Consider the following 15,862-nt stretch of genomic DNA (forward strand, 5'->3'; position numbering starts at 1 on the left):
TAAATATAAGGGTGATTTCTTCTGCGCCCTAATATGAAATAAGTGGGAGGGAGAGAAAATAAAAGTTGGCAATTGTAGTTGTTAGACTCACAGAAAACGCACTAGATTTTATTGTTTTATCTTTTTGTAAACAGCTTTGAGGTTTTCTATAATCTAGCAGTGTATCAATTTTATGAAATAGGATAGAAAGGTCTTCTGCTAGGATACTCTCCCACACCCCCGATAAAAACGATTTTTTTAGTTGTATTGTAAATGAATCAGGAATATTATGGCTTGCTTTCACTGCATTGTTGAAGGGAACTAGATGACTCAAATGTGCATCGGGAGCTTTTCCTTTTTTAAAAAAATTATATGGATGCAAACCCATCTGCAGCAAACAATTCTCTTATTATGGGACTTTTAGGATAAATACTGTAGGTGTTACAACCAAACAACATTTAATAATAGTAATAATAATAATCATCATTCCTGTCACTCAAACAATGGCTTCTTTATTACAAGAAATTGAAGGATTATTCACACCCACATCCACAGAGAGAGGGGTGGCAGCGATTAAAGCCTAATGTTGTAAAATTCAAAGAATATTTGGACTTGGTGTTCTAGTTAAATTAAATACAAGTAAAATAATATTTGGGTTCTTTTAATGCTGTACAGTCATATCTCTTGTTATGTTTGCTTCAGGTTAAATCTTTTCAGGTTGCATCGAACGGCGACCCAGAAGTACCAGAAAGGGTTACTTCCGGGTTTCACCGCTCGTGCAGACATTCAAAATGATGTCACGCGCATGCACAGAAGTGGCGAATCGCGACCCGCGCACGCGCAGTTTGCATTCTACTCATGTTGCAAATGGGGCTCTGGAACGGACCCTGTTCGCAACCAGAGGTACCACTGTATAACCAGGAATGGGTGTGTGGGTGTTATCTTCCCCACAATGCTGATGCAAATGAAACATTCACCTGGAGAGATCTGTCATGAGCCTCTTGTCTCTTTCTGGCACACTGGATTAGACAGATCTGGAAAAGGTTGGTACTGGATCATCCTGCTTTGTGGAAGAGTTGAGCAGCTCTATGGAGTTTCTTATCCCCTTTAAATATTCTACTTGTAACGCTGTTGGCTTTTGTTAAAAAAGGCACCCAAAACGATTATTCTGACTGTAAATTCTATGACAGAGGCCTGCTTTGTCCTACACTCCTACGTTAGGATATTAGTGTATTAACATGCCACTCTGAAATACTAATGAAGAGTACATAATACCTTTTGAGGTTGCCAGTAATCCAGCTATGAAGCAGGACGTTCAGAACTTGGTATAACACTTCTGTAATTCTGCACCAAGTTAAGGTAAATTCAGCATCACAGAAACACAAATTATGAACATACAGTAAACATCTCAAACACCTGTTTAAGATCCTAGGCAAAAGATGGGTCTTCTAACATTCCAACACAGACTAGACAAGGAATAGCCAATGAGGTGCCCTTTTGATGTTGATGAACTACATCTCCCAGCAGCCTCAGTCAACATGGCCAACAGGAGTTGTAGCCCAATGTGGGGCACCATATTGGCTGCCTCTGCACTTAACTTAGGAAAAAACTGAATCCAAATTAGGGCAATGCAGATGCAAGCTCCATTAGTTCTCAGTAAAAACCACCAAGAGTCTCACGACATATCAAAGACTTAACAAATTCATTCTGGCATGAAGTATCGCAGACATGGGTGTGGGGTTTGAGGAATGGAAACAGTGCCGTCGGAGGACAATGAAATGCAAAGAATACAGATTGTGTTAATTACATTCAAGCTTAAAGGTGGAAAGATGGGCAGTGAGGGTGGACATTAAGAGGAATGGGGACAGGAAGGGCTGGAACACTCAATCCTTTCTTTCATCCAGCTCATCAAATCTGATAGTCATTTGGGGATTGGGAGGAGGGGATAAAGAGCATTAATGGAGAGGAGGACTAAGGATCTGTGCTGAGCCATCATCCCCAGAACAAGCGGAGATCCACCTTCATTTTCTTCCAGTTTATGCAGTTCAAGAGGCACTGAACTCTTGGAAACTCAGGACTTTGGTTCAAATGGAGCTTTCATGAAATTTTGATTACCAGCCAAGCAGGAACAATTCAGTATGATAGGCTAACTTTGAGCTGCTTCTATGTTTCTGGCTACAACCAAAATAGAAAATTTCCTAGACAACCATTCTGCATGAATCTTAGGCAGGAAGAATTTTTAGATGGGTAGTTAAATTAACCATGCCCTAATCATTTGGATTGTTTATTAGGCACAAATTGACCCCTGTCAACAGGCATGGTACTGGTTGCATTAAGAAATGTGCAGTGACAAACATTATGTTTTGAGTGCTACTTTGCTCTGTGTTAGTTTTGCCCAAGTATTCACATTTTAAGTGTAAGCAACCTGCATGCCACATCACACTTTCCAAATGATCTGCTGATCCTTTCTTTTCTTTTCCCAACAGTGGCAGTAAACAAGCAACCAACACCAGCCAATGAGTTACCTCGTAATAACAAGGATGTGTATGCCACCAAGACATGCTAACTAACACGGTGGTACATTATTAAAAACAAAGTCAGCAGCCCAAATGAGATACTGAGAGTCACAAAGAACATGAAGACTTACAGCAGAAAATTAGGGGCAAGCTCACCCTGCCCACCCATTTAATTGGATGGAGGAAATAGGCTATCCTCTTATCATGAGTTGCCAGATCTAGAAACTGAAGGTGTCAGGTCTGTTTTCTACTGGTCTATGTGGTGACTCACCTAGGACTGCAGGTTATAAGTTCCCATAGGCTGTGATTTGCTCTCAGGCTCCAGTGTGAATCACCCAGCCAAGCAGCCCATTTGCTTCATTTGATCTTGTATGGCAACAGAAGCCTCTCAGTCAGACTGGGAGGCATTATATGCTTCTTGCTTGCAGGATTTTTCCTTACGCCACAATTCCAGAGATTTGTGTCTCTTAATTTGCAGTCTGCGCCTCTTGCAGTGGCCTACGGTTGCCTCCTCCCAGTTTTCTCTGATGTCCCAATGCAGAAAATGCTGGTGGGGTATTTGTGTGAAAGGTATAATGGGGACAGGATGGGGAAAGAATTCTTGCAAATGTCCCTCTTTCCATCAGAGATGAGGAGAATTTAAGCAGATGTTCACCCCTTTATAACCCTTCCCTCCAGTTTCTAGAACCACATATCAAAAGACAATAGTGTCCCATGAGTGCTACATTTAATGCTCAGGGTTATGAAGATTTGTTGACATTTAAAAATATTTGATCAGTTGCTTCAAAACTTTGGGATGACCACTGTCACTGATCTTGAAAACTCCTGTTCTCTAAGACCCTTCTCAAAAGTATGCTGCCAGTAGCAGTGAATCCAGGGGGCAACATGGGTTTGTGACTTTTTTATATTTGCTATATCATGTACTTGGCAAGAATGATTCTTTGCTTCTAAATTTTAAACCAAGGAGAAAATACTCTCCACTTTTGAAAAGAACAGACCTACCGTGTAACCAGATTATAGCATGGTACTGATTACTTATTCAGAAATTACTCTAATGTCCCATCAAATTGCTTCAGGATGGCAATATATCTCCAATCTAATTTTAATGTCACATTAGCACTAAAAAATAGGGTCAGCCAAGAGGCAACCATCAAGTCCAACAGCACCCAGTAAGTTTGCTAACCAACAGTTTTCTCATATATGATGTTGCCAGAACCTTTGAAGAAACAAAAAAAAAAAACAACCCTCTGAATTGCTTCTGAATGTCATTAACACAAAATGGAAAACGGAAGATTACAAAATCAAATGTAGATATTCATCCGTTATGGGTTCCCCACCAATTCAGAATATAAAAGAGGAAATTCAAACACCATTCTTAGTACAGTGGTACCTTGGTTTAAGAACAGCTTAGTTTATGAACAACTTGGATTAAGAACACTGCAAACCTGGAAGTCGGTGTTTTGGTTTGTGAACTTTGCCTTGGAAGCAGAACATGTTCCGTTTCCTGTTGAGTGTGTTCCATTTGTAAATTGAGTCCCCCGCTGCTATGGGAAAGCATGCCTTAGTTTAAGAACACTTTGGTTTAAGAACGAACTTCTGGAACGGATTAAGTTCGTAGATCAAGGTACCACTGTATCACTGATGAAAAGAGGATGGGGATTCTAACCAAATGTTAAAAACCCATTAAAAGCAGAACAGCCTCAATTATTGGCTAGAATAATGAAGTTACTGCTTCACAAGCTTTTGCCTATTGACCCTTAAGATAAATACTGTTTATGACTATTTACCTATTTCTGTTTTTATTTGTCAGCTACTTTAAGGATTCTATACACTTAAAAAGTTGGATATTAGCTCTCTAAACACTGTGCTCTATTTCTGATGTTCAGATGGTGAGCACCATTGCATACACATTCAAAACATTGCTGCGCACACACACGTGACAGAGGGATCAGCAGGGTTGTGTGAATGCCAAGTTTTGTAGCAGTACAAAAAAAACTTTAGAAGAGAAATCCTAGAGGGAGGACCTTCAAAACAATCCAATGAGTACTGAGTGTGCCCAGGAGTCATGAAATTCTGATTAACTGTAGGGGGACAATAATATTTATTTTAAAAAATCAGAAAAGAGGTGGTGGTGGTGGGAAAGAGTGGTTGAATTCCTGAAAAGAACACTACATATCGCAACATCTTGACATAGCTCCCACTTTGTAAACAAAGAAAACTGAGATACCTACATGTAGGCTGTACCAGATGACCAAATGCTTCTCCAGGCAAGAAAAACAAGATTAAAAACCCCTGCCTAGAAAATTAGATGCTGGTGAACAGGACTTTAATCTAGCATGCTTCCTGTCATACAAGCTTTTCTGTTTACCGGGAGCAACATTCAATTATGTGAGCCCCCATCTGGAACCCGAAATGAGGCAGCCCAGAGGAAAAGTGGACAGTACATTTTAAAATGAATCTTCCTGTGAGCCCACAGGGCTTGCTCCTTGCTTATCTGGCCCAGTTCTACCTAGTCTGAGAGGATGGGGGCTAGACTGACTCCAGCGGCAAAAGCTACTGCTATAAGTGCCAGAAATAATTCATTGAGAGCTCTGGAATACCTGCTCATCTGTCTTATTTTCACCTGGCCTGACTCCAGCTACAAAAGGCTGCTTATGCTGTTCCGGATGTCAAAAGCCGCTTTTGAAGGTGCTTTACTGCGAGTCCTGCTCCCTGCTTGGCTGGCCTACAAAGGCTGCCCCTCAAAGTGTCATCGGATTGCAAGTCCCACAAGAGCTGTTCACCTGGCCTATTGTGATCTGGCCTGAAAAGGCGAGACCTTGACTGACTCCAGCTACAAAGGCTGCTTCTGCTGTAGAGAGCAGCAGGGTGGGCTATCACTTGTTGCTGATGTCAGGATTTAGTTTTGGAAATGCATTGTTTTTGCTGTTAATCTGAAGTGTTGTCTGGTATTTTTGTTGATGGACCTTGGGAATTATCAAAGGACTGTTTAATGTTTATTTATTAACAGATGATATGTTATCATTGGTTTATCAATTACCATTTTTTTTTTGCTCTATAAGACTCACTTTTTACCTCCTAAAAAGTAAGGGGAAATGTGTGTGCTTCTTATGGAGCGAATGCAGGCTGCGCAGCTATCCCAGAAGCCAGAACAGCAAGAGGGATCGCTGCTTTCGCTGCGCAGCGATCCCTCTTGCTGTTCTGGCTTCTGAGATTCAGAATATTTTTTTTCTTGTTTTCCTCCTCCAAAAACTAGGTGCGTCTTGTGGTCTGGTGCGTCTTATAGAGCGAAAAATACGGTATATGGCTATTTTAATTTCATGACCTAGATTTAAATTACTTTGTTTTCATTGTCCTTGTTGCTTTTTTGTTTTGTTCTACTTGACTGTGTCCCAGGGAAAATTAAGAATGAGCTCACATTGATAACATATATTTAAAGCACATGCCCCCCCCCCAAATCCTGGGAGCTGTAGTTTAAGGGTGTTTGGAATTGTAGTTCTGTGGGGGAGAATTAAAGTCCCTGAGAGTCTTTGGGGGAAGCTAGGTGCTTTAAACACATGGTGTGGGTGTGACTTAATTTAATTCACGCATTGCTTTTGCATTACAAACAGCAACTTAGCATTTCTAGAAAACTATTTTGATTTCTTTGCAATTGTAAACATATTATATTTGTTAAAGTTTAGGGTCAAGTTCAAGGTGCAACCCTTTTGCATTCCTGACATTTAGGATTAAAACTGTTCAACAGAGAGAAACAAAGAATTTTTGAGCTGTAGGTAGGATGGTGTTTTGGGGGGTAATTGCATATGGTGTTTACCCATTTGAAATATAAGATATTGCTTGGGATATTTGAGGAATTCATTTGATAAGCATTTTAAAGTGAAACTAAGCTGACTGACACTTCATAAAATAATATGTGGATCCTTCAGATCTCACTTCTAATCTTGCACTATAGTTCTTGGCGAAAAAAATAGTACTACCAAAATGTGTATGAAAATTATCTCATATACCATGGCTGGGAAAACAATGCTCCTCTGAGTGAGATCTTACAAGAGGCCACACCTGTCAGTGTAGTCAGCAGCCCTGTTCAGGGAAGTTTTTAATTTGTGATATTTTAGTGTATTTTTGGTTTCTATGGAAGCCTCCCAGGGTGGCTGGGGAAACCCAGCCAGATGGGCGGGGTACAAATAATAAATTATTATTATTATTATTATTATTATTATTATTATTATTATTATTACTAGGCTAAACAGCCACCGCCTAGTCCCATATATGGAAACCTATGGTTTCCAGCAGTTTTCCTTAGGAGAAAGCAAAAATACACATAAAAAGCACAGTGAAAATTTAAAGCATAATTTGGGAATGAGGAAAAGATGAAATGTCACGGAGGAAGATACGAAATGTAATTATTGCAGTAGGTTGACTAAAATATATTTTTGGACTGAATTATTTTCCAGAAATTCACCTCTGCAGTCACAATGACAGTATTATTGGGAAGGGGGCAAAAAAACTCACCAGGATGTTTAGAATGCACTAATCCTTGTCAGAGGAATCAGCATGCTATTTCTCGAACGCTGCATTAGTGAACGACTGAATCCTGGAACAGGGCTTTGTAGGGAAGTGATTAAGGATACTACTATGAATTTATGTCAAAGCCAGATAGAGGAGCAGATTCGAGTCTGTTCAACTAAAATGTCATGAAAGGCCAGGCAGATCTCTTTTACAAATTCCTTGACTGCAGTATGTTAACTCCACAAGGGCATGCTGCTGCTTTCATTCAACAGGGATGTTCAGGCACCAGAAAACCCTAGCTTAATATTCAGATGTAGGGATCATTACTGGTGATTACACGAAAAAGGACAAAAGGTCAGCAACTCATAATGCTATCTTGTCATCCCTTTCAACCACATGGCTAGCTCCAGCAAGCCAACAAACATTTTATAAACAGGAATCCAAGAGGTATGAAATGCCAGGATCACTTCTGATTCTAAACCACTAAGGTTGAGGTTGATTGCACCAAATTTAATACAATTTATGTCATCAAACAAATAAAAATGGCCTGCACATATTTTAAACATCTATTACTGAGCCCAAAGTATCCCAGATGCCTGCCATTCATCCCCATTATTAATAATAATAATAATAATAATAATAATAATAATAATATACACAGGAAGCTAAAACTCACTGTTTCTACTGTTCTAATATCTTTTGTTATAACAATTGGGCAAGTTTGCATAAAAGAAGAGAAACCAAAGCTATCTTCCACATTGCCTTAAATATCCGTAATCTACAAAGCACTGATACACTGCTTAATTCACTGGTTCAAATAGTTACAGATAGCATTCATAGTCAGGTATTGAGGGGGGCAAGAGGCAGAGAGATGTGATGCTAACATAGGGAAATGATTTAGCATAGTTTACATGCCAACAGTGACTAGTTTTCAGTACACCAAGCACTCATGTTTGCAATAGGTGAGACACACAGCTTGTCTGCTCTCATTTACTGTGATATTTCCAAAGACTGCCTGAGTCATAGCTGTATTGAGTAAAGCAATAACATTTTGTGCCACCACCTTGAAGACCAACAAGATAAACACCCCAAGATATTTGAAAGGAAAGGAGCAGAAAAATAATGAAGAATGAACTGTGGGTGAGTCGTTCCCGTGACTGAGAAACTGGTCCGTTGCCTACCCTGGATTCCCCAAAGGAGAAGGTTTGAGGGTTCTTCTGGATCCAGGAATTGCCTGTCACCAACTGCATCTCGTTTGACAGCTGCAGGCATTCATGGATTGGGAAAGCCTTGCCACAGTAGTTCATGTACTGGTTTAACTTGATTACTTCCAAGACTGCATTGCTGCAATGCGCTCCATGTGGGTCTTCCCTCATGCTTGATCCAGAAGCTACAGTTAGTGAAGAATGCTGCAGAACAATTGCTGACAGGAATGAGGTCTTGTCAACGTACAACACCTGTGCTCGGAGATTTGCACTGGTTGCTGATTTGCTGCTGGGTCAACCTGGGACCAGTTTGTCTTGCTAAACTTTCAAGCAGCCCCTGGATTCTTAGGAATCAAGCTTTGGGTTGATTCTTACAAATCAAGCTCTGAAAAACAAATTCTGGATTTCAAATGTGAAAAACACCTATCTAGGGCACAGACTACTTCACAGGTTTATTATATAAGGCATTCTTTTAAAAAACACAAAAAACACCTCTACTCTTGAACCAAGAGTACTGCTACAGTTTTACTCTAGTTCCTATGTTGCATTATCCTCTGAGTTATAAGAACAAAACCAAAAACACAGACTGATCCTTCACAGCCAATCATAAACAACTCTGCTAATGACTGTTGAGGAGAGAATCTCAGGAGAAAGCCCCCTGTATGGTTTATCTACATACAGAGACTGTGAAATGCAGGTTTTGTGTTTCAAAACACAAAGAGCTGAATGCTGCAGCTTCTGCGCTCTGTATAAGGTTTCTGTCTCTATTGGACACACAGAAAAATAGAGATTATCCTCCATTCATCCTTTTCAAGCTGTGTGGCCATTCCTATTCCAAAATCCTCTTCACAGATGGAAACAATACTTTAGGAAGGGGCTTTCCAGTTTTTGGCACTATTTAAAGCCTGTTAGTACTGTAATGACATTTTCAGAGAAAAACTCATATTCTGGAGAAAGCCCAGAGTTCTTACATGGGTTCCATTTCCCCAGGCTTACTTTTCCTCCTTCAGACAATAATCTCAATATTGCTGGGTTGATTAGAAGATTTCTTTTGGGGGATTTATTCTGCAATCCTACTTTCTTGAGTCACAGCAGCTGCAACTAAATCCACAATGCTGACAAACCTCCAAATTGTGACGGCATTGAAATCCCATAATGTTAAAAGTCAGCCCATGTACTGCACCCCAGCCTTCTCCAGTCTGGTGCTCTGCAGATTCCAGCACCCATCTGCCCCAGTCAGCTTGGTCAATGTGGAGTTTATTTATTAAGGTCTTTTATATATATATATATCACCCATTCCCCACAATAGTCACAAACAACAAAATATAATATAGAATACAATTATTAAAGCCAACTTCAAATAAAATGCTTAGGGTTGTCTCTGGTGTTAGACATACTCAGAGTAGACTCATTGAAATCAATTGACATTACTCACTTGGGTCCATTAATTCAAATGGATCTACTCTGAGTCAAAATAAGTTGGATACAACTCATTCATAACTATTATAATAGCAGCATCATACTTAAAATGGAGGGTGAAGATCTTTAGAAGACCTCACCTCTAGAAGGCTGGCAGGAGAGAGACATCCTCACCTGTCACAGCAAATATGTTGTGGAGGCAAGATGCACTTCAGTGGGGAGACCACCAGAAAGGAACCCCACCAAAATGACTCTTTCATGGGTCGCTACACTGCTCACATCATTCAGAGCAGGGAACACAAAGAGAACCTTACCTACTGATCATAACAAACAGGCACATAGATAGTCCAAAATATCTGGAGGGTGCCAGGCTGAGGAACACCAGCCTACATCATTGTAATTATTCATCTTAAAGAGGGAGAGGACAAGTAGACAAGTTCCCAAATGGTTTTATGGCCACCCTATTCCTTCAATGCCCGAGTCTAGAACCCCTGAGTCTAGATTCATGTATTGAAAAGGTCGTATGGTATGAATGTGGCCAGAGTAGTGTCCCTCCATCACCACTTCTGTGTGGTACTGCTGTACCAGTTACATTGCTCTATGTCATGTACCTTGGAAAATAACAGCCATGGACTTCCGGTTGGTCGCCCGATTAATGGCGGACAGGAGCTCTTTCGGTTGAAAGAGCCCTCGTGCTTTGAAGATTGGGGTGACCACGAGAGCATCGCAGAACCCCACTAAAAACCTCAAACTGAGCATTCTGAGGACCTGGTGTTCTGGCGGGTACCCTTAGCGACTCCCCTGCTCCCCGGTAAGCTCTAGTAAGAGCCCCAAGAGTGAGGGGGTTGGAGACATGGGTACTGTGGAATCGACTCGCTTTCTTCATTGTGCAAAGCTCCAAAGTCCAGCACAAAGCTCCAACGTCTTCTAATGGCAATGGTGCCCACCTGAGAGGTGCCAAAAATGAGTTCTGGTGAGTTTTGGCTGGAAAAAAGCCCTGGGTATAACTAGGGGGTGGGGGAGGCAACCCACACAGAGGTACAGTTGACTTGCAGGCCTCATTTGGGATCTACTCAACATGGGATGTACAAAACATCTCTGAGGCCACACATCTTGAGACAAGAGAAATACGGGTGGCAACGATTCATGAGAAATTGCTGTAACAGTTGCTGGCTGTTGTTTGGTTGGCTGTGTCCTCAAGAAACACCCTGCATGCTTCGAGCCAGCTGCCCAAGTCTGCCATCACTGGTAGTCCCCCTGGTGTCTACATATGGAGAGCCACTTGTGGCTGAAGACAACATAGTCATTTAGAAAAGCAGCCGTTCAATAGCAGGAATTGTACTGGAATTCTTTCTGTCACTTATGTTCTGCTTCAAATACCCAGGGCTTCTCTCCCCCCCCCCCAAAAAAAAGAAAGAATACATCAGAAATGTAGGACAGGACAGCTATGATAAAGCTATTCTATTTAACTTTCACTTGAAATTGTTGCTAAGCTATTTCTGCAGCTGAACTTTAAAAGAGAAGCATATGGTTAGATCGTGGATGGAGAAGCTATGGCCCTCCAGATGTCATTGAACTCTCATCAGCCACCATGGCCACTGATCAGGGATGACTGATCAGCACTACAGCTTCTCCACCACCAAGATAAATGAAGTTCAAAAGAGAGGCTTCCAACAGCTTAAGGAAAGGATAGCTGGTGCCACACCCTTCAGATGCACTACAACTCCCATGCTCCCTGTCCATTGGCTATGCTGGCTAGAGCTGATGGGACCATCTAGAGCAGCCTTTCTCAACCTGTGGGTCCCCAGATGTTGTGGAACTACAACTCCCATCACCCCTAGCTAGCAAGGCCAGAGCTCAGGGATGATGGGAGTTGCAGTCCAACAACATTTGGGGACCCACAGGTTGAGAACCGCTGATCTAGAGTCAAACATCTAGAAGGCACCGTGTTGACTACCCATAGCTGCCTTAGGCAGTCAGCCAGAAAAGTTTCATATAATTTTAAGAATACTAAAGCAAAAACAGTGATGGATTTCTTACGAAAATATTCTCTGTGCCTTTGCAAGTCCTTGTAGAAAAATAAAATAGAAAGATTTCCATCTGATTCTTTAACAGCCAGGCATTCCAACTCAGGCTCCTGGTTTTGAACTGAGTCCAACTTTGTAGTAATGTTAATGGATATGAGTAATAATTACATATTTTCTTCTTGGTAAGTCACTTTGAGAGAGCTGCTTTTGCTGAAAAGTGACCGATATGTTTATTAAATAAACACAAAAATAAAGGCAGATATGAATAAAAAGGGCATTTTAGACAGCACAAGTATTTTGTGATAAAAAGCAGAAAGGCAAATGAATTAAACTACCAGAAGGTATTGATGGTTTGGAGACTTCCCTACCAATGGACATGATTTTACAAATCCGTGGGAAGTAAGAGAAAAGTTAAAGAAACTATGGATCCAATGCTTTTAACAAAAGGAAACCATCCTGCTCTTTTAATTATGTCTAATGTTGTTTTTTAAAAAAGGAAAGAGAAGAATAATTATGCACCCTATACAGGCCTCACCAGAAATGCTATTTCCTCTTTGGGACATCTTCCAAAAAACAATGTAACCAATTTAGAATTTAACCAGATGCCAGCAACAACGATAAGCAAATCTTTGGGATACATTATCAAGCTGGAGAATTACCCAGCCAAAGTTTGATATTAATTCATTGATTTCCACAGGAGTATTAAGCACTTGCTGAAATCTCTCTCCCTTAAACTGCTTAACTGGTTGGATTACGAGGTTTCTTGTTCTCTGTTCTCCCATCCTATGCCTACAGAATCTCTTAATCATGCTTTGCTAAGGAATACATTATTTGAAATTACACGCAAACATTGACTCTGTGAGAATGTATTTGTTTATTGTGCATTATTTTGAACTTAGTATTTTGCTTGATTTGAAGTATTTAGCAAAAAGAATGGTTTGCTGTTCCTGAAGAGATTTTATATGCATATGTCTCCGTGCTGATCAGGACAAATATTAAGGTTCTAATGGAGCTTTGTATATTCAGTTATGATAATAATATAGGATAGCAAGCATGGTTCAGCATGTTACGTTGGGGTGGGGGAATAACCTCCCTAGTTTTCAAATTGTGTCAACCCACTGCATTTGATATAGTGACTGATTTGATCATCCCAGCCTGATGAAAAAATAAACCCAAGTGGCTGATATCCAGTCACACATAAAAATCATGCTAAACCACAAGAATCTGAACTATGTTTTGATTCCCGCATAGGAATCTTAATATCTATTTAATGCAGTGTTTGTCAAGCAATTACAAGTTGATTAATCACATGGATCTTAATCAATTAATCAACTGCATTTAAATACAGAGCCTTTATGAGGAAAGTTTCTTCTACTTGCTCCCCTGCATATAAGTTACTCAAACAACTGGATAAAAGAAAAGAAAATGGAATATTGTCTTTCATAAGCTATTTCCCATTATACTTGAACCAGGGTACAAAATGTTCCCTCCAGGATTCCAGTTGATCTAGGTCTAAGCAAAGATAGTGACATTGATTTCAACTGACTCAATTGCTTGTTGTTCTTATTGCTAGAAGAAAAGCCACAATGGTTTCATTCCAAGGCACAAAATGTCTGATAGCTTTGGATAAAAATGGGAAGAAAGTTATCTGATTATTCTCCCTTAACCTTGGCACAAGGAAGGAGAGGGTCCATCTGTACAACCTGCCCAGTCATTTGCTCTTCCATATCAGCCCTTGCCAATCAGCTGAGGGACGAATTTTAATCTTTAAACTATAATTTTAATTTTTAAACTATAAGCTGCAGTTTGATCATGCTTACTTGAAAGGATGGTCCATGGGCAATCATTGGGACCTACTTCTAAGGAAAGGTGTCTACTTGGGACTGTGGAGTTAACTGATAAATCTACCAAGCAAATTCCAAAAAAGCTTGCAGCCATATTTTACTTCGAAGCCATTACTTTGTATCATCTCACAAATAAAAAGAAATGAAAGGTTGTATCCAAGGCATACTCAGAAGTAGACCTCAGAAGACCTACTGAATTCAATGGACTTACATTAGCCACTCCCTTGCTTTCTGTGGCTATGCTCAAATCAAAGGAAACAAAATTCAGATACCCTTTGATTGTACACAAGAGACTTTGCAGAAGTTTGCATCTATGTTATTGGCATCTCTCCTAATTACTTTTATGTGAATGATAAGGGAGAGGGACACATGTAAACACTCATAATTACAACCCCACCAGTTTTATACCAGCATATATATCCCCCAGTTTTTCTGCTTATAATGTACTCCTGTTTACATAAATAAAAAGGGACTTTATATATAACAAAGGTTCGTTTTTGGCACTTGTAATCATTACTTTCTTGCACATTTCCCCTTCTTCCATTTTGCCTGGGGCCTACAGTATCATTCCGTTACAACCTTCATACTGCTCACTGTTACCTAAACTTAATCCCACCTGTCCCAGCCAGCATCTGACTCACCTCCTTCTTTACCGAGTCTGATTATTAACCCACCTCCATGCAATTTCGACATCCCACCTTCTCCCAACATATCGCTGTAGGGAATGCATCTCTTCCCAATTACCGCTACCTAGCCAGGTTTGCAGCTCCCTACTGAGATTTGCCTCCACCTGCAATTCGTTTCCCTTTTCTGCTTTCTGTCTTGGCGCCTGAAAATGTGCTGCTCTTAAAGGCCCACGGAAATGTAGCCCGGCTCCCCCCATCATTCTTCTTGGGGCAAGTAGGGATCTGCCGTTTGCCGCCGTATCAACTCCCCTTGAACTGGTATGCACCTCCGCTTCTTCTTCTCAGCATTTTGCCCTTTCCTTTTCAACCCCGCATCCTACTCTTTCTACCCCCCACCCTAACTTCATTTTTAGAAATCTGGTGCCAGAGGCTTTCCTTGTCGCCACAATTGAACATCAAAGTTTCAACAGCAAAGCTGTTGTGGCGCCTCGACGTTCTAACGCATGGCCATTATTTTCTGGGACGTTGTCATGTCTGGGGGACGCTGAATAAATCTCAGAATAATCGCCACCCCACCAAATATATATGTATCTCCAGAGTTTGCCGGCACGTCGCTTCTCTGTCGCTCCCCAGGCATTTCATTCCACTCCCCTCGGAATCCGATTCCATTCATAATTTCGCACGTTAGGAAGCCTCCCCTAGCGCGACGGATCTCCCCGCGTAAGATTTACACCTCGATGCCCAACTCTTCGACGTCAATCCCTCTGGAACATAGGGCGGATTGCTTCCGAGTAATCGTGTGAAGGATCGCGTGCATAATCCTTAGGGCGCGCGCGTGTATTTAAAGGGTAAAGGAGACTCCGAAAACTCCCTGCCCTCCCGGGTCAAAGCACCCTGCGCAGCGTTACGTCTGGGCGACGAAAGCGCAGCACGAAAGGACCAAAGGACCAGCACTTCGGCCAAGCTTACCTCTGATCCTGAAGGTGCGGGAGCCAGTGCTTCATGGCAAAGAGCTGCGGAGATCCGGCGTGGGACCAGGGGCCTGGGCTTTCACGCTGCGCCTCCGCCCGCCGTGCATGCTCCTTTGCCCGGAGTGCGCTGGAAGTTTTCGAGATCGGCGGAAGGGAGCGAGCTGGCGGGAGGGCGAGCGGCGGCGGCGCCAGGCAAGCAAGCGAGCGCTCTAAGCGCGCACAAGGCATCCCCTGCGCACCCGCTTCGTCGCCTCCGCCCCCCTCTCCGAAGCGGATTGGCTCCCCGGAGCCGGGAGCCTCGCGATTGGCCGAGTCAGCCGGGCTCGAACCAGTTCGGACGGCCCCGGCTACAGAGCGCGCTCTGTAGAGCTCGCAGCGGCGGGAGCGTTTCGATTCTCGCTCCCGAGTTGGCTTGCCAAGGGGCGAATCCTTAGCGGCAGCGCAATGCCAGGGGCGAACTCCAGGCGCAGAATGGTCCGCCCCCGCTGGAGATGGATGGGGCGGCGCCGCGCCGTCGGTGGTGGAGGGTGTGGAGCTTTCCACACGTGGAGAGGTCTCCCAAGGGAGGTTTGGGTTGGAAAAGACCCGGGAGGAAACTGAGCAGCGGGTGGGGAAATATTGCATGATGATGATGATGAATTACTTATACCCAGCCCATCCGGCCACGCCTGCCCAGCCACCCTGGGTGGCTCCCAACAGAATATTAAAAACACGATAAAACATCAAAAAATTAAAACTTCCCTAAACAGGGCTGCCTTCAGATGTC

The 15,862-nt window shown here is 42.1% G+C and overlaps 1 protein-coding gene across 1 annotated transcript in view; it reads right to left on the reverse strand.

The window, feature by feature from the left end:
• Positions 1–15,643, reverse strand: part of AMIGO2 (adhesion molecule with Ig like domain 2) — a 28,940-nt gene extending 13,297 nt beyond the window's left edge. The window contains exon 1 of the mRNA XM_083573668.1: positions 15,095–15,643. The gene's annotated coding sequence lies outside the window, so the exon portion shown is untranslated. The remainder of the gene's footprint in view (positions 1–15,094) is intronic.
• Positions 15,644–15,862: the final 219 nt, after the last annotated feature.

The sequence above is a fragment of the Podarcis filfolensis genome (genome assembly GCF_964270895.1).
Source record: "Podarcis filfolensis genome assembly, chromosome: 10".
Classification (NCBI taxonomy): Eukaryota; Metazoa; Chordata; class Lepidosauria; order Squamata; family Lacertidae; genus Podarcis; species Podarcis filfolensis.